Genomic DNA, 24,024 nt, shown 5'->3' on the forward strand with positions numbered 1-24,024 from the left:
CATCATAAAATAACTTGTCCATTGCCATCAACATGTGAAAGATTTGTATGTCGAATCAGTAACCCCATTGTCAAACCTGTGTTGACCTAGAACACTGGTAAATCAAAGGTGGATTGGCCAGGTTCTCATAGGGCCCCCAGGAATAAGCCAATATAAACTGACAGGCCATTGGTAGGTGAAGGCATTTACACTTTTCTATGGCATACCATAGCTCATAAGAGGTACCATTTTGGTAACTCATTCAAGAAAAGAAATACTGTACTATATGTACTTTCTTCAGTTTCTGTTACACAAACAAACCTGTGTAACAGACATGGCCCTTGAGTAAAGTGACTGGTAATTAAAGAGGATGACTAAGTGAGGTTGTCTTTTGTTAACCACCCTTATGTTATTATTTTTAAAATTGAATCTGCTTTTGGTTACAGTTGTTGGGAATGTTTGTTGTACATGATTTAATGAATTTTGTTTTTAAAATTCTGGTTTCCTTTATTTGCAGTCGAACATCAGAACAGGAAATTATGCAAATGGTCTTTTAAATTATTAATATAGGATGATAGGTTAGGTTCATTTATTGAGTTGGTGTTCCCTATCTGTTCCATGTCATAACTTCCTATGATGATGATTGGATGGGGTGGGGGGGGGTCTCATTTCTTGCAATGCAGTGTCAAAGCCATAAATCTCCAGGTTGAAATATGCTGAATCAAATTGCCAAGTCTTCATTTTCATAGCCGTTCATTTAGGAAAATGGTAGTTCTTTAGATACTTTCTCAATGTTAATCTCCCAACAGGTGAGAGTCATGAAAAGAACGTTGTTACACAATATAAGGTGGCTTAATGTTGGTTTTCTCATAAAAGTAATCTGTAGTATAAATGGGTTTTAAAGCATTTGAAGCTAGATTTGAATTCTAATTTGCCTTTTTCTTGTTATACAAGGCTTTGTTTACTATCTATAGAATAGGAAAGCCTCCTTTGCATAAATGTTGGGGAGTTATATGAAGTAATTCATATAAATCCTTTAGCTTGCAGTCTGTTACAGAGTCCTTGAAACACAGTAGTTATTGCTGTTATTTTTCTCAAGAAGAAAATAATCACAATATCGCAGATAAATACCTAACTTTAGCATATGTTTACAAATTTTAACTTGTACTTTCAGTTTTCTTGTATTTCCCCCTCCTTTCAGTTCTGTTATTGAAAATTTTCCTCTTGATATACAGAATATTTCAGCCACTTTTTAGCAATCTCTATTAATGAGTTACACATTAATTATATTCCATTGAGAGACCTGTCAATATCTTTTTCTCTTAAAATGTAGTAGTTAATGTGATGTCTATGACCTTCTACCTAGAATTTTCTGAGATCTCATGGAATTGACACAGGCATACATAATTAACATATGTATATACAGTTGATCATTGATGAATTGATTGTCACCCAAAGTAAGCTGAGAGGATAATGACTAGGAATATATAGTCAGAAAGGTTTCAGGTCAATGAAAAGGACTACGTTACAATTGATTTTACTTTCAGTGCATGGAATTAGATTGATTGCTCAAATGAATAGCCATCATTAAACTTTTTCAGTACCTTTAAATCCATTGCCAGCAACTCCCTACCTTCAGTAGCGACAATGTTATACTGACCATTGTCAGGAATCTGACATTTTTTTTTTTTTTGGTTACTAAATATTTTTTTTCTGATTACTAAAACTTAGAGACTAAACTTTTTTATTTTTAGTGGTCTAGGGTTTGAAATGAGGACCTCATGCTTGCTAGGCAGGTGCTCTACTCTCAGCCCACCTTTTTTGTTTTTAAATTGGCCTGGATTGATAGGAGTCTGTTTGAAGAGGAAAAGATTAGAAAGTATTAAGCTAGAAATAGAGACTGAGAATTTAAGGACCCTGCCATTCAGTGTCCACAAAATATATTCCTTTCTCTTGAGTTCTTAGTCTTTTAATGATTCAATATTGACCTAGCAACAAGTTTGTTCTCTCTCTCTTTTCCATTTCCCCTTTCTTTCCATTGTTAATTCTTCCCCTTTTACATGATTAGCTTTACATACACACATAGTGTGTTTGTGTGTGTGTGTGTGTAAACGCACTATGTACTTACTGAAATGCCTGCTATATCTTCTGTCCTAATCTTTGATCAACATCTGCATATAACTGATAGAATTGTGGTGAAATGCTGAACTCAAACATGATGAAGATTTAAAGCTTTTCATCTTTTTTTCTAGGATCATTCCCCATTTCAAAAATAAGTACATTATCTTCATTTTGCTATTAAGTCCAAAAATAAACATTAGAACTAAGAACATTAGAAATAAGAACTTCATTCATTTTGTTACTGCTTGGAAAAATAAGAGTTTAAAGAAAGCATGGTTCAAGTATTATTTGGGGAAAATAAAGACAAAATGTGAATAAATTTATATTGTAGGAAAGTTATTGTAATCTAATATTTGGAAGCATGAAGAGTAGAATTCTGAGCCTTGCATATCTCATAGGATGAAAGAAATAAAAGGATTGTAAAATTCCATTAAGTACAGGAGAAAATAAAAACGCTTTTGAATATAAAGCCTGGCTTCATCTAGAAGTAGGCACAAACTTCTTGTTTTCTTTCTTTAACCTAAAAGGACTTTAGAAAACAAATCTACTTTCCCCCTTTTTGTGTACTTTAGAAAGTCAAATCTCACTAGAAACAGACTACAGTTACTTTGTAGGAACTGTATTTTTTTTTTTTTCAGCTTGAATCTTAGCTCAGACTTTCTCTAGTACTAGGGGGCTTTCCCACAAGAGAGTGAATGAATGAATGAGTGAATGAGTGATTTTGTCTGAAAATTTATGACTGGGAGAAAGCTTATCATGCCTAGTACTGATTGTTTGATATAGTACATATTACAAAGAAGTTATGGAAAGTCTGAGTAGTTAGAAAAGAATAAAAACACACATAATTTTACATTCATTTCTGATTTTTAAAGTTATTTTCTGTGTGCCAGGCTAAGTAGTTTGAGGATACTATCTCATTTCATCTGCACAATTAAGCAATTAAAGTACATATTTTCATTCTATTTTTCAGATAAGGATAAGCTTAGAGAGATTAAGTAACTTGTCCAAACTCTTGCACCTAGTAAATGTGTCTGCATGGAATGTTATCCTTGTTCATTTGGATAGTCTTTCTAGAAGTTAGTGATTTTTGATAGCCTTAAAAGAATCCTAGCTAGTATAATAGTGTTGCAACATAACTTAGGGAGTTGCTGGCAGTGGATTCAAAGCCACTCAGAAAGTTTATTGATGGCTAGTCAGTGGGAAGTTGAGTAATCAGTCTAATTCTATGCACTGAACCGTAGTCAGTTGCAATGTAATCCTTTTCATTAACCTGAAGTAATCTAAGTTTATACTCCTATAGTAAGAGATATTTGTCATCTCAGCTTACTTGACCTTTTACAATCAAGCACAATAGAATCAAACAAGAATGTTTCTTGCTTACAAATTATAATTTGCTTGATAAAAAACATATTTGCAGCTTTAGGGATTTTTAATGATTGAAGATATTTAACAACATCTTTCATGGAAACATTCCATGGTGTCTTAGTAGCAATTTCATTATGAGTGGCATTAGAAATCATTTTATAAGAAACTGTTAATGATGACATTCTTAGTATCTGTTTTTAGCATACCAGAAATATCATTGAGGTGCTGTATTTGCATGGCAGTTTTAAGATTTTTATTGATTGTTTGGATCTTAAGTACTTGATGTATAATGGTTAGAATATGAATTCTGGTGAAGACAAATAGTTATTTGGGGCCTTTTTACGTATTTTATCAAGTGCTGTTCCAGAATACTAACTAGAGAGATTAGAATATCTTCTAATGGTTCCTATAATTTTGGGGGCCTTGCAGACAAACAAGGAACTACAATATAATATGATTAATTCTGTGATTGAGAGAGTACAGAGAACCTAGAGGAAGAGAGTAGAGTAAGGAGAATGCTAAGACAAAATTTGAATAAAGGAAAAGGTCCTTAGAATGAGCCTACAAAGAGGGCTAAAAGTGATGGCAGGAAAAGGAAAAGAATATTTTAGGAAAAGAATAGCATTATGTGGAAAGGCCTAAAATGAAGATAACATATAATACATTTGTAGTTTCATGTGTCTGGGGCATAGAAGGAAAGTTGAAAATGGCAAAAGTGGTGTTGAAGAACTAATAATTGATGTAATCATATGAGGCTTTGAATGCCACAACAAAGAATCTTTATTCTTTCTTAGGAGTAACAATAACCATTAGTTTAAGGCTTTTAACCAGAGAGGGACATAATTAGATCATGACTTATTATCCACTAGTTGTAATAAGAACATGGACAGTGGTGTTCTGTTGGTTAAGATTGATTTTTCAGCTGTCTAGGAGGTGAGTTGATGGCCCTAATTAGGGAATGGTAAAAGTGGGGTGGGTAAGCATCCCTTATCCTAAATGCTTAAAACCAGAAGTGTTTTACATTTCAAACATTTTTCAGATTTTGGAATGCTTGCATATACATAATGAGATGTATAAAAGTACAATTCATTTATGTTTCATATGCATCCCATACACATAGATAGCCTGAAAGTAATTTTATGCAATGTGCTTGTGTTTTGACTGCAACCTGTCACGTGAAGTCAGGTGTGGAATTTTCTACTTGTGGCATTATATCATTGTTCAAAAGTTTCAGATTTTTCTTTCTGAGGGAGGTGCAGTTGTGGTTGCAGTGGAGCTCTGTTCCATTAGCTCCTCTTCCTGACTCCCCAGTGTCCCCAGATGGGTTTTCTTGAGAACCTGTGCCCAGTATCCTGGGCCCGCTAAGTCTCTTAGATGTAGAGCTCACCAGGTGATGGAAAGTGTCCCAAAGAACAGGTGTGTTCTGAGGCTTCAACTGTCACCCTCTTCACTCTCACTGAGGAACAAGTCAGTAAGGAAGCCACATCTCAGTCATGGCTGCTAAAGATACTGGAAAAACACCTGTGGAACCAAAGGTGGTGATTCACTGAATTCGAATCACCCTCACCCACAGCAAAGTGAAGTCTCTGGAGAACGTTTGTGCTGACTTGATCAGAGGAGCAAAGGACAGGGACCTTGGTAGGTTTTCATGCCTATTAAGACTTTGAGAATCACTACAAGAAACACACCTTGTGGTGAAGGTTCTGAGATACGGGATCAGTTCCAGATGGGAAACCACAAATGACTCATTTACTCACAGTCCTTCTGAGATTGTTAAACAGATTACTTTCTATTAGTATTGAGCCAGAAGTTGAGGTTGAAGTTACCATTGCAGATGCCTAAGTCAACTGTTTTAATAAATTGACATCAGTGATTTTTTTTAAAAGGTTCAAATTTTGGAGTATTTTGGACTTTGGATTTTTGTATTAGAAGTAGAATATGCAAAACGTGGTGGTTGGTTAAGTGATAGACATGGTTCTGTTTTGACAGGGCATACAACCTATGCAATTAACTCAGGGCTTCTGTTGCCTTAATGTTGTTGTCACCATTATGAAATTCTTAGTAATTTTTCCTCACATCTTTATTTTGCATTTGGCCATGGATATTATGTATTCGATCTTAGTCTTTAGAACCAATTGAAGAGATAATGGTATGTTTCATTGGGGAGGGAGAAACAAAAATACATATTTTGGAAAGATAAAGAGTTCTGTGTAGGATGTATTGTTTAAGGTATTTACTTATTTGCAGTACTGGGGATTGAACTCAGGACCTAACTCTTGCTAGCCTGCACTCTACCACTAGGTTTCATTTCCATGATTAATCAAGAAAAACTCAGTGAATGTTGGGCAATGAAGTGTTCATTCAAATGAAATAAATGATCCTTCCCTTCAAGGCCGGTAGATAACTTATTTTCTGTAAGCATGCTTTTTTTCAGAATACTTGGCTGGCCTCAGCTTGTAATGTTGTGAACACTAATGGCTAAAGTTTTTGGTAGTTGTTGAGAGAGGTATAAGTACCTGTACGTCTGCCATAAAATTGTTCACCAGCACAGCATAAATGTGCAGCAGATTTATTCTGCAATAGTAGATATGTAAGGATTTATGGATTTTGAGAGTTATAATTAATTCCACAGTTCTTTTGTATACTCTGGTGAAAATTAAAGCTAATAAGACTTAAGAAAATATTGGTCTTAGTCATAACAACTAATTATATGAATATTCAGGTTTTGAGAATGTTTTATTATTGAATCTTATGCCTTTTTTAATTCCTAAACCAGCCAGTATTGATTTTAACAATAAATATGTTCAAAGTGCTTTGAAAACAACAAAAAAAAAATCTTCTCCTTCATGTTACTTAATTTAATCGGCTGCATTGAAGAAAGTGCAATTTTATAAATTTGTGTCTTCTCAGGAATTGAATTGGGACCTATTTTGCACCTCTTTAAAGAGACTCCTTTCTTTTTTCCTCATTTTTTAAGTGGCCTATATTACTGTACAAAGAGATTTTATTGTGATATTTCCATTTAGGAATATAATGTACTTTGATCAAAATCACCCTCTCTATTATTCTTTCTCATCTTCCTTTCCCCCTTTTAAAAACAATTTTAACAAGTTTCGCCCTCTCCTTTCACCCTCCTGCCTTCTACTAGTTCCCACCCCCAAACAATGCCTCCATTTTACTGAAACATAAAATGTGTTTTCAGTTTCTTCCTACAAAGTGTTTTATACACCTAAATATGCATATGGAAATTCCTAGGGAAAATGAAGGTCTGGTTCTCCCTAGCCTATTCATAAGAACATGTACATGTGATTGAATATATGTCCATATTGCAAGTCCAATAAAAAGTGTTCTGAACTTGCAAAGGAAGAATTAATTGAGCTAAAATAAAGTTATCAAAAGCTTTTATTTGTTAAAAGACAGGAATATGTAACTGAATTTTAAATCATTGAAACAAAATTTATTTGCAAAATGACATGGGAAGTTTTGATGAATCTGATAGTTTTACTTCTACATGTCAATTAGCACAAGATACCTAATTCTGCCATCTTATAATGCTATAAAAGCTAAATGCAACAATAATTCTGAAAAGTTATGTACTGATTAGAGTCATAATTTTTATAATAGTCCACTGACAATATCCTACTTACTAATATGCAGCTGGTCTGGTTTTTGCATTATGGACTTTAATATTGTTTATAATAAAGTGTGTCAATAACAAGGATCATTAGAAATATTTTGCCTCTGGAAAAATGAAAAAATCAACACTTTGACAAAAGACAAAAATGACTCTGAACTGAATTCAAAGATTATACAAATGATTATGGGTGGTCTTCATTCATTGAAATAACCATTAATCTTTATCCTGTCTGTCCTTTTCTTTAGATTATACTGTATATTTCAACCATTCCCCAGGTAGGCATTTCTCAAATTTTGTGTGCACACTAATTATCTAGGAATCTTGTTAAAATACAGGCTATTCCAAGCCCACAAGAGAACTGTGGGTGTCATTCCTTTTTCTTTAAGGTCTGGATTCTGCATATGAGAGACACCATGTGATGTTTATCTTTCTCAGACTTGCTTATTTCACTTAACAAGATGATTTCCAATTCTACGTATTTTCCTGCAGACTACATAATTTCATTCTTCTTTATGACTGAATAATACTCCATTTGTATTTTTTGCACATTTCTGTATTCATTCATCCATGATGACATTAAGCTGACTTCTTAGTTTAGGTATTGTGAATAGTGCTGCTATAAATATGCATGTGCAGTTATCACTGCTATATGGAAACTTACATTCTTCTGGATGTCTGCCCAAGAGCACTATGAAGGATCATTTTAGTTTTTGGATAACCTCCATACTAATTTCACAGTGACTACACCAACTTACATTGCCACTGACAGTATACAGAGGTTCCTCCCCCCAAACCATCCTTGCTTACATTTTTTGTTTGTTTTCTTGATGATGGCCAATCTGACTCGGGTGAGATGGAATCTCAGTGTAGTTTTTATTTGCATTTCCTTTATGGCTGGAGATGTTGAACATTTCTTCATGTATTTAGTGGCCTCTTGTACTTCTTTTGAGAGCTGTCTGTTTAATTAACTTGTCCTTTTTTTAATTGGATTGTTCTTTTCATGTTTTGGCCGAGTTTCTTTATATATTCTGGATACTCATCCCTTATCCAATGAATAGCTGACCAAGATTTTCTCTCATTCTGTAGACTATCTTTTGATTCTGGTAATTGTTTCTTTTGATGTGGAGAAACATTTTAATTTGATGTAGTCCTATTTGTCAATTCTTGTTCTTTTTTCCTGAGCAGTTGGAGTTCTTTTCACAGGCATTACCTAAGTCTGTATCTTCAGGTGTTTCCCCTTGTATTTTACCCTAGTAGTTTCAGATTTTTAGGTCTTACATTCAGATCTTTAATCCATTTTGAATTAGTTTTTGTACGGGATGAGAGAGAGGAGTTTAGATTCAGTCTTCTACTTGTTGGTATCCAGTATTTCCAACACCATTTTTAGTGGCGGGAGATGGAAGAGGGGTTTAGGCGCTCTATTGCTTGAGCCATATCTCCAGTTAATTTTGCTCTGGTTATTTTGGAGATGGGGCGGTGGGGCAGGGGGGTGGTTCTCAAACTATTTTCCTCAACTGACTTCCAGATGTCACCCTCTCAAGTAGCTAGGATTACAGGTGTGTACCAACAGTGCCCTGTTTCAACACAGTTTTTTGAAGTGGCTCTCTTTTTTCCAAGGTTTGTTTTTTGCACCTCTGTTGAAAATCAGATGACTGTAGCTGTGTGAGCTTATCTCTGATCTTCTGTTCTATTCCATTGATCTGCTTGTCTCTGTTTGTTGCCAGTACCATGCTGTTTTTTGTTACTCTGTAGAATAATTTAAGAGAGTTCTTCCTTTTAGTAAGGTCAGGCCATTTCTCTAATTTGCCAGGACATATTATGAAGTTAGTATGTGGCAATTATCCCCTTCCCACAGATACAAAGTCTAAGGGACAGAAATTATTAAGCATCTAGCCATGAGGCAGGCAATAAACCAGCAGAAGGGTAATCTAGGCCTGTGAGATTGACAGTTTTTCTTGTTCTAGGAACTACTGTTACCATTTTGATTTTATTATGCTGACTGTTGACATGATGGAAATTTTGGAAAGAACTAATTCTCATAATTGTCTAACTCCCTATATCTTTTGTTTCACTTTTAATGTTCTTTTTTTGTCTTGCCCAGCAAAATTCAATTAATGTCAGAGTAAGCTGTATAAATTATCTAATTCAGTTTATTTTTATGCTATAAGTAACACAGTCAGGGAACTATGTTTTCCCTGGCTTTTGTTCTGTTATGATTTGGGACAGATTTTAATTTTATATACTGTGTTCTGCACTGGGTGCAAGATGCAAGGGAAGCCAATAAATAACTTAATATCCAGAGAAATCCCAGATTTATTTTGAAAAAGGAAGATGCCTATAAGAGGAACTGTTACAAATGGTGCAGTAATTTTAAAGCTCCTTAATTATAAGGGATTATTTTCTTTTTTTTAATTTTTATTTTTTTATTATTCATATGTGCATACAATGCTTGGGTCATTTCTCCCCCCGCCCCCACCCCCTCCCTTACCACCCACCCCACACCCTCCTTCTCCCCCTCCTTACCCTGCAGAAACTATTTTGCCCTTATCCCTGATTTTGTTGAAGAGAGAGTATAAGCAATAATAGGAAGAAACGAGGGTTTTTGCTAGTTGAAATAAGGATAGCTATACAGGGAGTTGACTCACATTAATTTCCTGTGCATGTGTGTTACCTTCTAGGTTAATTCTTTTTGATCTAACCTTTTCTCTAGTTCCTGGTCCCCTTCTCCTGTTGGCCTCAGTTGCTTTTAAGGTATCTGCTTTAGTTTCTCTGCGTTGAGGGCAACAAATGTTAGCTAATTTTTTTAGGTGTCTTACCTATCCTCCTATCTCCCTTGTGTGCACTCACTTTTGTCTTGTGATCAAAGTTCAATCTAAGGGATTATTTTCTTTCTTTAACCTGTCTTAAGTGTTAGATACGATTAAAAGTAGAAACATTTCTCTCAATAAGGAGAAAAAAATACTTGTTTTTACAGTCAGTTGCTTAAATAAAAGAAAGCTTTATTGCAATAAAAATAACAACACATAGAACCTTTGATATAAGACTTTCAGACCCTTTGGGAATCTGGTTCTTGATTATTTGAAGAAACTGACCATACTAGTTTATGATTAGTTTTGAATGTCCTTGTACTTTTAGTATGTAATTTTGAAAAATCTGTCAGTTTTGGTTTTTTACATCAGTAGATGGACCTATAGAAAAGTTGAAATAGTTCAGACAATGCAATAAAAGCAAACATTTTCTCTGCCCTGAATAATTCATTTTCTCTTTTCATCTTTTGTAGAACATATTTTTAGAGGATCTCCTTCATATTTCATGTGTATGGCTATACATTGCTTTTTATCCTTTGTTTATCCTTAAGTGGAAGCTCAAAGGCAGAGATTCATTCTTCTATTATTTCTAGTGCCAATGTCTTGCATAAAGTTAATTTTTAGAGATTAGTAAATTATTACTGTTTTTCTTATTCCCCCCGACATACTTATTTTTTTTTATAATTTTAATTTTACCACACCAACAGAGCTTGCATAAAAGTACCAGCTCTTTTACTCAGTTGCCCAGTCCTCTAAAGACAATGAAGCTGGAATAAATTGGGGAAGAGGAACTTTAACATTGAGAAAAGAAATGCAGGAGCCTTACAGATGGCTGCATTTTCTTCATTCAATGTGATAAATAACATAAGGAGCTCTTCAAATGAAAATCTCTGTCTGACAAAATGAGCAACTGATAATAGTGCATACCTAATCATAGGAAATAATTCACATAAATTTCAATCCACTAATGTGTTAAGCACTTTACATCATCTTCTTTTACAAGAGAGGAATCTAAAGCTTAGAGTAGTAAGCTTCACAAATTTAATACTTAGTAGTAGATTGATTAAATACCAGTTCTGTTTGACTATAAAGACATTGACTTTAAGAATTTCCAAACAACAATAATCATAACAAAATGAAGAATATGAGTACAGTTTCTTGAGAGTTCATTGTACATGTGGTGTATATTATCTCATTGAACCTTGCCAAAAAGTTTCTAGCAAGTATTTTCTCATTCTATAGATGAGGGAATCCTCAGTGAGGTATATCCATTTGGGATCCTGACTTAAAGAATAATGTAGATATTTGAAAGTGGAATAATGACTAATAAATGGACTATTAATTTTTTAACTAATTTAAAATAATTTCATTTTAATATATTTTACATGGCATTTTTAATCCTTTTGTTTTTTCTTTTTGGATGTTACATGTAGATTATTCTTAATGATTAATAGCAATATTTCAGAGCAGGTTAGAAGGGTCATGGTCTAGCAGTGTCCAGCATATCTGTGTTTTGTGTGTGTGTGTGTGTGTGTGTGTGTGTGTGTGTGTGTGTGTGTTTCTGTTTTTGGTGCTGGGATCGAACCAGGGTCTCACGCATGCTAGGCAAGCGCTGTACCACCGAGCTACATCCCAGCCCAACAACATACTTGTTTTTGCAGTGCAATTGTAATGTCTAGAATATTTTTAACACATGTGATAAATGTCAACACAAAAGACTTTGCTGCCTCTTTATTTTACTAAAAGAAATGTTCCTGTTAAGTTAGAGAATAATCAGGATTTCTGTTTTGAAAAAACATTAATTGTTCCAATAGCATCCAGAAACACTATTGTTTGAGTATGATGTTTACAGATTCCCATATTAGGAATCTTAGCCTTAGGTCCTAGATCAATCAGTGCTTTCCATAATAAAAGCAAAAATAGAAATTTAAAATATCCATAACTTGGGGTTTGAACTTGTTTAAACTGTGGTTGCTCCTACTAGTGCACAAATTCTCAGAATGCCAGTACTAATTGTGTAAGCACTAAAGAGTCTAATAAATAATTTCAGAGTAAACCATTGCATTACCAGAAAAGAGAAGTGAAAGGCAGAAAATTTGCTCAATTTTAGAATCAGGAAATACTGTATTTGAAATACTCCCTAAAGGTGATCTATCTTAACCTACCTCCCCACTTAGGATGTGGAAGAAAACCCTGGGCCCCAGACCAAGAGTGGTAACCAGAAGAAGAGTTCTCTAACTCAGCAGTTTTCTCTCCTTGACAGTGTACTGATAATTGCTTATGTTGCCTTTAACATAAGACAGGAGAGTAGAAGTCCATTGCCAGTTAGAGGCAGAATAGTGGTATCAAGACCATATGGGAGGATATGTTCTAGTAGCAATAAGTCTAGATCTCAACTCTCTCTGCTATCTCCTTACTGTGTCAACTAGGAAACTATTAAAGAAATGGGAAAATCCCTAATAACAAAAATTCCTGGGGTACTCATAAAAGATTTTCTACTATAAAGGCCACTGAGAGGTAAGAAGAGGAGATTGTAAAGTAAAAACACAAAATTATTGGGACAGCGAAGGAACCCTTTGAAACTATTTGAAAAAGTACAAGCTAAGGCCCTTCCACCCAGGTTAAAGTGACTTGCTAAAGTACCTAGGAGTCACAATACAATAAAAATAAAATGAGCAAAGCTAGTATTACAAACAGAACATGAGTTTAAAATAAGTGTAAATGATGTCCTCAGAAAGCACAAGGAAAGTTACTAGATTTATAAAGAAAAAGTAAAAATAGTTATAACCAACTGGATTTCTTAAGTTTGAAAAATACTGTTAAAACTAAAGCAAGCAAACAAACAGATAATTTAAATAGCCAAATGAAAATATTCTGAGAGAAAATTCATGATTTGGAAAATCAAGTCCAAAAATTTCATCAGTAAAAGATGAAACGTAAGGAATGTAAGAAAAGTCAAGGGATAGGAATGATGGAAATAGATCACTATATATCTACCTGCAGACTCAAATGAAAAACCAAGAAATAAACTGAGTGAAGGAAATATTTTAAGTTAAATATTAATTGAGAATTTTCTACAATTAAAGATTAAAGGGCGTGGAGTGAGCTAAAGGATACAGACATGAAAAAAACCTACATGTAGACTTAATATATTCAAATATTAGAACATGAAAGTAAAGAAAAAACTAAATGCTTTTAGGTGGGGGAAAAAAAACCTATAGAGAAACATGCATTAGACTGACAGATTTCTCAGTAACACAGGATACAGGAGGAAATGGCATCTTCAAAATATTGGTGGGAAATAACTTTCAATCTAAAATTTTATCTAAGTAAACTATAGTTTACATGTGAGGGAGAATTATTTTTTGTTACACAAGTTCTCAGAAAGTGTATGCACAAAGAACATCCCTGAAAGAGCTATGTGAGTAGGTATTCTAGCAATAAGAAAAGCAAATCCAAGAGTAAGAAGTAAGATATAGGTAGCAATGGGAAATAAAGAACTCAGGAACTTGTATAGTTTTATAACTAAGTAATGGGGGGAGGGAGAAAAAGAAATGATAGCTAAATAAACTCCAGGAACTGTCATGTAAATCTCCAGCAGAATAGAGACAAGAAGGGTATTAGGTTGGCTACAAACTAGAGGAGTTGAAATTGTGATGAGATGGTTGTGTTCTTTAAAAAAAGTATATAGATACATAGTGAAAAATAAGCATAGTTATGGTACTCAAAATTTAAGCTGTCAGACTGTTCACAATAGCTAAGCTATGGAAACATCCCAGAGGTCCTACAACTGATGAATGGATTCAGAAAATGTAGTAAACACACACACACACACACACACACACACACACACACACACACACACACACACACACACAATGGAGGTTTTTTTCAGCCATAAGGAAGAAAGAAGCCATGTGGCTTAAAGGTTCTTGATTATAAATCATGAAGTGTTTTACCAGAAAAATTCTGACTCAGAACTCCAGAGAAGAAACAAGAGCTTTGCCTGTTAGCAATAAGCAAGGGGACGACAACCCCATCACATTTCACTAGGAAGGCTTCATGTTGGGGAGTTGCTATTGGGAGGTGGATTTTGCAGACACTAGTGAGGAGATGCTAGACATTTATGAGGAGCATACTTATGGAAATGAATCGTTCAAAGAACCATCAAAGATGGAATTCAAAGAAGGGGAATGGATACAGGCCTCTCACCTGTTGTTCCCAAAACATTTCCCAGGCAGAGCCTCTCTTGATAGAAAAGTGTCTACAGAAGATTGTGATTTCCTCGTATTATGAAGACAGTGACATTTCTTTCTACAAGAAGACTGATGACACCTACATCTCTTCCTTTACCAAGGCCTGCTTCTTGGGGCCACTGTATCCTTACTTCAGACTTGAAAAAGTAGAGCTTCCTCATCTGCATAGTGTTAAGTGATTTGGAGAAAGACCTTACACCATGAGAGTTTTCTTTAAACTCCTAGACTCCAGAGCTGGTGCATGGCCTCAGACAACACCTGTGTGGGGAATCGAGAGCCTCTATGACTAGAGTTTCTGAGAAGTCAAACAGTGTTTCCCCAACAGAATCTACTTGTTGTGATGTGACAGTGGAGATTTCTCCTCTGCAAGCTAAGGCACCAAGCAAAAGGGTAGTAGGAAAGAAAGACTTGAGAAAATGGATGCCTCTGAAGCACCAGTTTGTCTTGAGTATGGACTAGAAATTGAAATAATTACTATTTGCCCTGTCCCTATTATTTTCTCTGGAGTTATAGAGGAAGGAAGTGAAAAGGTAGTGAAGAAGGATTTTGGTTGTCATTTTTTTCTGATGTAGAACAGATTTCAAAGAATTGGGTATTGTAACAAGTTTTTTTTCTAATCTCATTTATGTAAGCAAGGTCTCTCTGAACTTTATTCCACAATTTGAAAAATCTAAATAGAATTTTAAAGTGAATCAGGGCACTAAGTAATATTCTTTCCTGTTTATAAGGACACTTGGGAGGGGGCTAGTGAGACAATTCCCGTTGTTTTCTTTCTTTTTTTTTTTTTAACCATTTACTCACATATGTATACATTATTTGGGCCACCTCCCCATCCCACTTGTTTTCTTAACAAATGAATTTCTATTGAATTTTTATGTCCAATAATATTTCTTCACAGCTTTTAATACATTTAAATTGTACATAAATAAGCATAATACCAATTCACTTCAGAAGAGATGTAACACTGACACCCATGTTTGTGTGAGTGAAAAATTTTAAAAATTTCAATGTATATGCCTATTTTTTTTCTTAAAATATTACAAGATGATCAGTGAAATTCTCTCAACAAGGAGAAAAAGACAACATAACGTTTTCCAATGTTAGTTTTTAAATGGATAATAGTATATAAATCACTATGGTTAAATCTCTTGAATGCGTCGCAAAGAGCTTATGTAAAAATCTCATTTCAAAATCATAATATTCTGGAAGTTACATTTTTAACAGCTTCTTAAACGTGGATACATGGGTGAAGGCAAAAATCTCAATTTTCTAAGTAAATATATAGTTCCTTTTCAGCATTACTAAAAACTACATGTGTGTAATGAGTAAGACCAGAACTCTACATTTTTTGGAGAAAAGGAAGGAGTGAAGTGAGAGAAATGCTTTTTTATGTAAATAGCATAAAAAAAACCCCTTTAGAAACTGTTAAAAGGGGGGAGGGAGGCAGAGATTAATAGAGGGGATGAATTTGATCAAAGTACATTATATGCATATATGTGAATATCACAATGAAACACCTTTGTACAATTAATCTATTCTAATAAAATTTTCAAATGAAATTTAAAAAATAAATAAATTAAATTAAACAGTGAAACTTTTCTGGGGAGTGGTGAAGAGTGGGTGGTTATAAAATGATTTTTGGAAGCAGATCAGCCAGAAAGGTGAAGGATCAAAAATACAAATACAGCAAAGGATAATAGAGCTGGTCACTAGCCAGCATGTAGCAACTGCCTTATTATATTATAATACTGTATATGCCATTAACTGTGCCTCTTGATTCTTTCAACTCTCTGCCAAAATAACCGAATACAGTAACCAGAGTTGAGTTAGCCAGCTCACTTATAACACCACAGCCTTTTCTAATCCCTTGTACTTTTTCTAAAATGGGATAGGAGGCTGAGAGTATCTCTCCAAATATCATTAAGAGGCATACCTTGGCAAAAGTTTGGAATAGTACAGAACACACACACTTTTTAAAATACTGTTCTTTTGCACATTACCTTATTTATATGAGAGATACCACCTTTAGTATAGAAATTAGAGAAGTTACATGCTTAAAAATGAGAAAATGGGGTATCAGGTAATAAAAATAAGATGGATATAAAACCTGATTAGATTAATCTTTGTTGTACTACTTGGCAAAATCCTGGGAGAAAGAATTGGACTCTGATCTACTTCCTAAAATCTACAATAGGTCAAAGAAATTGAAAAAGAAATAAAGCACAGGAAAGATATTATGAAAGAGAAAAAATAGAGAAATTATGTAGGAAAAAGTCTTGGTGACAGGAAATAAAATGGTGGGATTAGAATATTTATAAAAAACAAATCAAAAGTGAAGGAATTTTTTTCTGCTTTAGTTTATAATTTTAAAATTCATAACTAGTAGCTATGAAAATTAGATGCTCTCTGTCTGCCTAAATCAGTGCTGAGAAATATGTATATATATCAGATAAGTAAATGCTGCCTTTTCTTTACAGGTTCCCATATGACTTTATCATAAAACAGTGGTTCACCCACTATACCCCACACAGGCAGATACAAACACCACTAGAGATTGTAGATAAAAGTGTGCTGTTCGTGTCAGTAAAGTAGAAACATAAACCACATTTTAAAACTGAAGTCCATAAAGTTTATATTAAGAAATAGTTAAATACTCTTAAAATTAAAATAAAGCATTCCATTTAGTACTATACTTGATGAAAAACTAGAAGCTTACCTACTTTGATTTGAAAAAACGTAAAGACATGCTCTCTGACCAACATTGTACTGGAAGTCCTAGCTAATGCAGTGAGAATGGGGAAACAGTATACTGATTGGGTGCAAAAAATAAAGCTTTTTTTTTTCATAGATGACATCATCTGTTGTCATCATCTGTTGAACTAATAAATGATTATTCAGGGTTGCAAGTTACAAGGTTAGCATACAGAAATCAGTCACTTCTGTGAAGAATTAGAATTTGAAATTAAAAACACTTTATTGCCAGCCATGGTGGCTCACACACTTGGGAGGCTAAGGTAGGTGGATTGTGAATTCGAGGCCAGCATTGACTAAGCAGTGAGACCCTGCCTCAAAACTCCACATTATCACCTGTATTAGCACTTTTGCAATTGAAACATTTAGTTAACTCTAATTTTATATATACATATATATATATGTATGTATTTGTGTATATAAATATATATATGTGTGTGTGTGTGTGTGTGTATGTATATATTGATCTATATGAGGGAAATAACAAAACTCTAGCAAAAGAAATCAGAGAACTAAATAACTGAAAAGTTATTCCATGTTCATGAAAAAGAAGACTGACTCTATATTGTCAAGAAGTCAGTTCTTCCCAACTTTATCTATAGATCCAGTATTTCCAGTTACAATCCCAGCAAGTTATTTTGTGGGCATTGAAACACTGATTCTAAAGTTTATTTGACAACCTAAAACCTGAACTCACCTACATGTGTCAAAGGAGAAGAGTAAAGTCAAAGAACTGCACATCCAGACTTCTAGACTTACTATAAAGCTACAGTGTGGTATTGGCAAAAGAATAGACAAATAGATGAGTAGGACAAAAAGGATCCCAGAATAGACCACATAAATAGAGCTTACTGTTCTTTGTCCAAGAAGCAGAGGCAATGCAAGAGAACCAAGGTATTCTTTTCAAAAAAAATGTGTTGTAACAGCTGGATATCCACATGCAAAAAATTTATCTAGGCACAGATTATACAGCCTCATACAAATCAACTCAAAGTGAATCATAGGCCTAAATGTAAATAGCACAAAACTACAATTTCTAGAAGATAGCATAGGAGAAAATCTAGGTGACCTTGGTTATGGCACTAGAGATTTAGCTATAACACTAAAGCCAAGATCCATGAAAAAACAGTTGATAAGATAGACTTCAATAAAATTAAAAACTTAAAAGGCTGGGCACTGTGCCTCGGACCTGTAATCCCAGCTATCAAGAGACTTCTGGTTTGAGTTCAGGACAGGCAAATGGTAGGAAGACTACATATGAACAAACAAGCCAGGAACAGTAGCACACACTATAGTTAAAACTATGTGGGAGACATGGATAGGAGAATCTCTGTCCATGGCTGGTCTAGTAGAAAAGCATAAGACTGAGACTCTGTCTAAAAAATAACCTTGATGCAGAAAAACAGGAGGAGGCGTGGCTCAAGTGGTAGAGTACTTGCCTAGCAAGTACAAGGTCTGAGTTCAAACCCCAGTATCACCAGAAAAATAAAATAAAACTTCTCTCTAAAGACAATATCAAAAGAGTAAGACAACAAATCACAGATTGAAAGAAAATATTTGCAAAAGATACCTTTGATAATGGACTTTTGCCCAAAATACACAAAGAAAGGAAACTTAACAATAAGAGAACAAACAACCATATTAAAAAATGGGCCAAAAACCCTACATGATCTCATCATGACACCCTAGCAAGAAGGCTCTAAAATAGTACCCCTCTGTGGTGATTTCTCACTAAATAAAACATACAAATGGCAAATAGCATTTGAAAAGATGTTCCATATCATATGCCATAAAGGAAATGCAAATTAGAAAGGCAGTGAGATAGCACTGCACACTTATACCAATATCCAGAACACTGTCAACAACCAAGGATGCAGAACAAGAACTCTAACAAATACCTGGTGAGAATGTAAAACAATAGAGCCATTTTGGAAGACAACTTGGCAGTTTCTTAGCAAAACTAAACTTTTACCATCTGATCCAGTGATCATGCCCATTGGTATTTACCCAAAGGAGTTGAAAACATGTCCACCCAAATTTTTTATAACAGCTGTATTCATAATTGCCAGAATTTATAAGCAACCAGATGTCCTTTGGTAAGTGATGAGTTAATAATCTGAGGAACATCCAGAAAACAGAATCTTATTCAGCACTAAAAAGAAGTGAGCTATCAAGTCATGAAAACACATAGAAGTATTTTTAATGCATATTACTAAGGAAAAGAGGCCAATTAGAAAAGACTGCATACTGCATGATTTTGTTTCTGTGTCATTCTGGGAAAGGCAAAACTATGGAAACAGTAAAAAGATCAGTGCTTACCAGAGGTTATGGGGGGGAGAAGATGAATAGGCATAGTATTGAGGATGTTAGGGCAGTGAAACTATTTGTATGTCATAAAGTTTGTATGCATAAAGTATGCATGATACATGTCTTGCATTTGTCTACACCTGTAGAGTATACAACACCAACAGCATGTCTAATTGTAAATGCTGAACTTTGGGGATGATGATGTATCCAGTGTGTTCATGACTTGTAGCAAAATGTACTGCTTTGGTAAAGGATGCTGATAATGGGGGTGATTATGTACCTGTAGAGCAAGGGGGATTTTATTAGAAATGTCTACTACCTCTTAATTATTCACCTAAACCTGCTCTTAAAATTACTGTCTAAAAAATAAAAAGTTTAAAGCTTGCAAGGTGTGGTGACACATGCTTTCAGTTCCAGCTATGCCTGAGGCACAAGCAGGAGGATCTGAGTTTGAGGACAGCCCCAGCAAAGTTAATGAGACCCTATCTGATAAACAAAATACAAACAAAAGGGTTGGGGTGGTGGATCAAGTGGTAGAGTGCTTGCTTAGCATGTGCTAGGCCCCTGGTCCAAGCCCCAGTACCACAAGAACAAAACAAAACATAAAAACCTTTTCAGTAGATAACTTTGGTACTGCTTATTTAACTGAGTTGCAAGGAAAATGTGAATGAAGAAACATAGGAACCATGTAAAATATACAATCCCCATCTTTTCTTTAAAGCAAAGTAGGTACTGGTAGCTGGAATGCCTTTGCTTTTCTACTGTGAAGGCTGTGTTATAGCCACATTTGAAAAAGAAAGCTACATCTGATAGATAAAATAATAAACTTAAGGGAAACTTAAGAATTTTCAAAACATTTTAACATTTATTGAATGCTATGTTCCACGGACTGTCCTAAATATTGTAAATGTATATAGTTGTTTCATCTTTACAATAGTTAGCACATATGCTCTTACTATCAAAGAAATGTCCCCATTTTTCCTCCTGTTTACTTTTATTATTCAGGTGTTTGTTAGCTTTCCTTTTGTCTGAGTGAACACTTGAGCCACGTCCTCAATTTAAATGTAAACATGACTGGCTAAAATGTCCACCATTGGTCACCTGTATGTCTGGTTCCTCTGAAGTATCCTCCTGGAGCACTTTGCCGTTCTTCTGCAAGGCCTGTCTGCAGCTGCAGCATGTGCTTCTCACAGCATGGCAGCCAGGTTCTAAGAGTGTTTCAAGCCTTGGGAAACAGGTCTGTTCTGCAGTTACACCATGTCACTTTACCTAACTCTTAGTCAAGTGTTGCATTCTGAGTGTTTCACAATGCCAGACCAGATTCAGTGAAAGAAGAAAGCAGATTCAAACTCTGTTGGAAGGAGTACAAAGTATTTTGTGTCCGTTTTAACCCAACACAGGTATCAGAATTGCTTGCTGTGTTATTATTATTGCTATCTCTTTCTAGTGCGTGACCAGCTTAATAAATTCATTTTTTCCCTCAGATTGTTGTTCAGAAAAGGTCCTCAAAAGAAGTTTGACTCTTAATGTACTTGCCAAATTATTACCTCATGACATCCTAGTTAGTTAGCATAAAACAAGTCTCTAACCACATTCCCTTCAAATCCCAACATCACACAATATGTAGTCTTTTCTAAAAAGTCATCTTCCTATATCATCGAGTGAAAGTGAGTATTTCCCCTCTCTGAAAGAGCAAAACCCATTCCTCTTAAATAATGAAACATGTTATTGTGGAAAGAGTCTTTTCCATTCAGAATCACAGAAACTGGATACTGAAAAGGACCTTGATCTAAATTAGTAACAATGGAAGGGAGGTAATGAAGGGATTGGAATGAAAACTCTGCTGACTCCCAAAAATACACTGTCTGTCTCCAAATACACACACGTGTGCACACACACAAACCTCTCATCATAACATTACAGTGAGGGGAGTAAGCCTCCATGAATGATGAAACAGAGTAATGTCTATTGTGTGTTCAAGCAGAAAATAGGTTTTAATCACTATAATCTGAGTCCTTATTTTACACATAGGGGCATTATAGCTTTGAGAAGATAAAGGACTTGTCCAAACTTACTTTTGCAGAGAAGAAACCAAATCTGAATTAAAAGACCATATTGTTTGCTGTTTCTTTTGGACATTTAAAAATTTGAGGAGCCTCTTTAAATTTGTCTATGGTAACCATGTATTTGCAATAAAAGGTTAGTATCAGAAATATCAGAGCAAAGATTATGTTCCTGTACATGTCTTAGTGTTTGGATCTTAATGCAACTTTATGTAAACTCTCAGCATAAAAATCTAGGTTTGCTAAGTCATTTACTTATAGGTATAATAGTAGTAGAGATGAATAAAACATCTTTTCAGTGTTTCATCTCTCTTTAAATTCAGTGTGTGGTAATACCTACTATATTGTAACTTCCCAAAGATGTTTGAATCAAGAAATATACAGTACCCAAGTAGTGTATGAATATGCGTATTGTTGGATCATGTCAGTGGAAGAAAATACAGGAGGAACATTTGAGTGCAATAAATCTCTCATAAAGAGAGCATTACTTGCTACAACCTGTTTACAGCAGTCAGCGGAAGGAAGTCAGCGAAAAAAGGGAAGAATGTCAGGTTGCAAGTGCCAAAATGTCTCATCACTTGAGATTCAAGAGAAAGCAGGTTCCAATAACTCAAAACAAGGTTTTATTCAGCTGCTAAAATTACACTGGTGGTCTAGATTTTAAAACTATTCATCCACCAATAAAGGCGATCTTAAACTAAATTTTGATAGTGAAAACCACAGACAATAGTACTGAAGGAGACTTTAGAAATCATATCCAACCCTCTTATTTTCAGATGAGGTTAACATAGATTAGAGAACATTATTTTGGACAGTTTCCTGTCCATTACATTCTGCTAGGAAGAATTACAATTCTATTAGGTACACTTTGAACTCTTAAGTAAGTCATGCCCCCAATGGAAGTATATGTCTTTGTTATTTTATTATAGCTGTTATGTGATTCTGAGGAACTAGTTCTGAAGGATTTACAGACAATTTATTACTAAGCTTTCTTTTGAAAAAGTTTTGACAATGTTTTTAATCTGATATTCTGATGTATTTGGGAGCTACCAAGTATGTTACTCTTAAAGTCATATTCCTGGTCAATAACAGTTTTTATAAAGCAGACATGAGTCTATGAGAGTGTTTTGGACACCTAGGAGCCAATTCAGATGGAAGTCAGAAGTGTTAAAATCAAGAGCAATTGATTGAAGCATGTTGTGGTACATGCCTATAATCAGAGCTACTTTGGAAGATAAAAGCTAGCTTGGGCAAATGCAGCAGCAAGACCCTGCCTCAAAAATAAAACAAAAGCAGAATGGCTGGGGACATGGTTCAAGTGGTAGAGCACTGGCCTGGCATGCACAGGGCCCTGAGGTTGATCACCAGTATCACACAAACAAGCAAAAAAGATCCATTAACTGTAAGTTATAACTTTATATAGTATGAAGAAAGAAATACAGCCAAATAAACTATGATATGCATTTGTTACAAGACTAATTGATTTCTGTGGTGTTAAAAGATGAAAAGTGCTCCTTGGATTCATTGAAATATAGGAGGTAGTTGATCTGATAGGACTGCAGTAGAGTAACATACAGTAGATGGAGTAGGCTCCTCTGGGGAGCAATGGGAGATAACTGCAAGACTTCAGGACCTGGGTTGGGAAGTGCAGAAAGGGAGGACAGTATCCAGAACAGAGCCAGTTATCTTGAGTTTCAAGCACCTAATTCTGTTTAAGAGTAAACACAGTCATATATCAGAAACTGAATAAACAATTTGGGAGACCAGTTCTCAAAATCTTGAGACTTTCCTAGAATTTAGAAGTGAAATGGCACTTGCCATTCTAAAGCATTTGAACCTTAATTTTTTAATCAACAGTAAACTTCCCCAAAGGAGAGAAATAAAGTATTCAATGTTTTTAGAAGATGAAACTGGCAAGGATGTGAATAATTATAGTCTGTCAAAAAATCTTGTCTCCTTTTTTTTTTTTAATGCAGTATGTCTATGGAGGAAACAGTAGTAGTATGATGACTAACCTTCCTATCTTTTGTCTCTTCCATTTCTTTCTATTTACCATGTTGTGCTACTTCTTTGAGAAAAATCCAGGTCTTATGCTAGATAGCAAAGAAGTCATTAGTTAATTTATGTGAGACTTTTACCCACCTTAACCAGTAGACCCAGTGCAGGGAGGGGTTGTGGATATTCTAAATTAGGCTACATCCTTTTTCAAAATATACAAATAAATGATTCACTTTGGGTGGAGTACAGACCTGCCTATAGTCATGAGCATTCCTGCAGGCAAAAGACACACTCTTCCTGTAAATGCAGACAACAGGAATTACTGTGGCCAGGTTCTTGCATCATCATCTTCACATCAGCTCATCCCTAACTGCTAATCACCTAATGTTACTAATGTAAACACTGCCCTTTCCAAACACCAGCATGCTTTGATGGTGCTCTAGTATAACTTCTCATTCGTTCTGCAGTGTCTTCTTTGACATTTCTCTTTACTAAGACATTCTGATTGTTTTGGACACTATATTTTCTTATCTCTGCCAGATCACTGTGGACCAGAAACAACTTCTGCTTGCTAAATTCCTTTTTTTTCTTTTTGTTGGGATTGGAGTTTGAACTCAGGACTTTGCACTTGCAAAGCATGTGCTCTACTGCTTGAGCCACTCATCCAGTCCATTTTTGCTTTGGTTATTTTGAAGATGGGGTCTTGAGAACTCTGTCCAGTCTCACCTCAAACATTATCC

The 24,024-nt window shown here is 34.9% G+C and overlaps 1 protein-coding gene across 4 annotated transcripts in view; it reads left to right on the top strand.

The window, feature by feature from the left end:
- The window catches only part of Afg2a (AFG2 AAA ATPase homolog A), a 314,577-nt gene that overhangs the window by 123,766 nt on the left and 166,787 nt on the right, over window positions 1–24,024 (top strand). The gene's annotated exons all lie outside the window — the stretch shown is intronic.

The sequence above is a fragment of the Castor canadensis genome, chromosome 9 (assembly GCF_047511655.1).
Source record: "Castor canadensis chromosome 9, mCasCan1.hap1v2, whole genome shotgun sequence".
In the NCBI taxonomy this organism is placed as follows: Eukaryota; Metazoa; Chordata; class Mammalia; order Rodentia; family Castoridae; genus Castor; species Castor canadensis.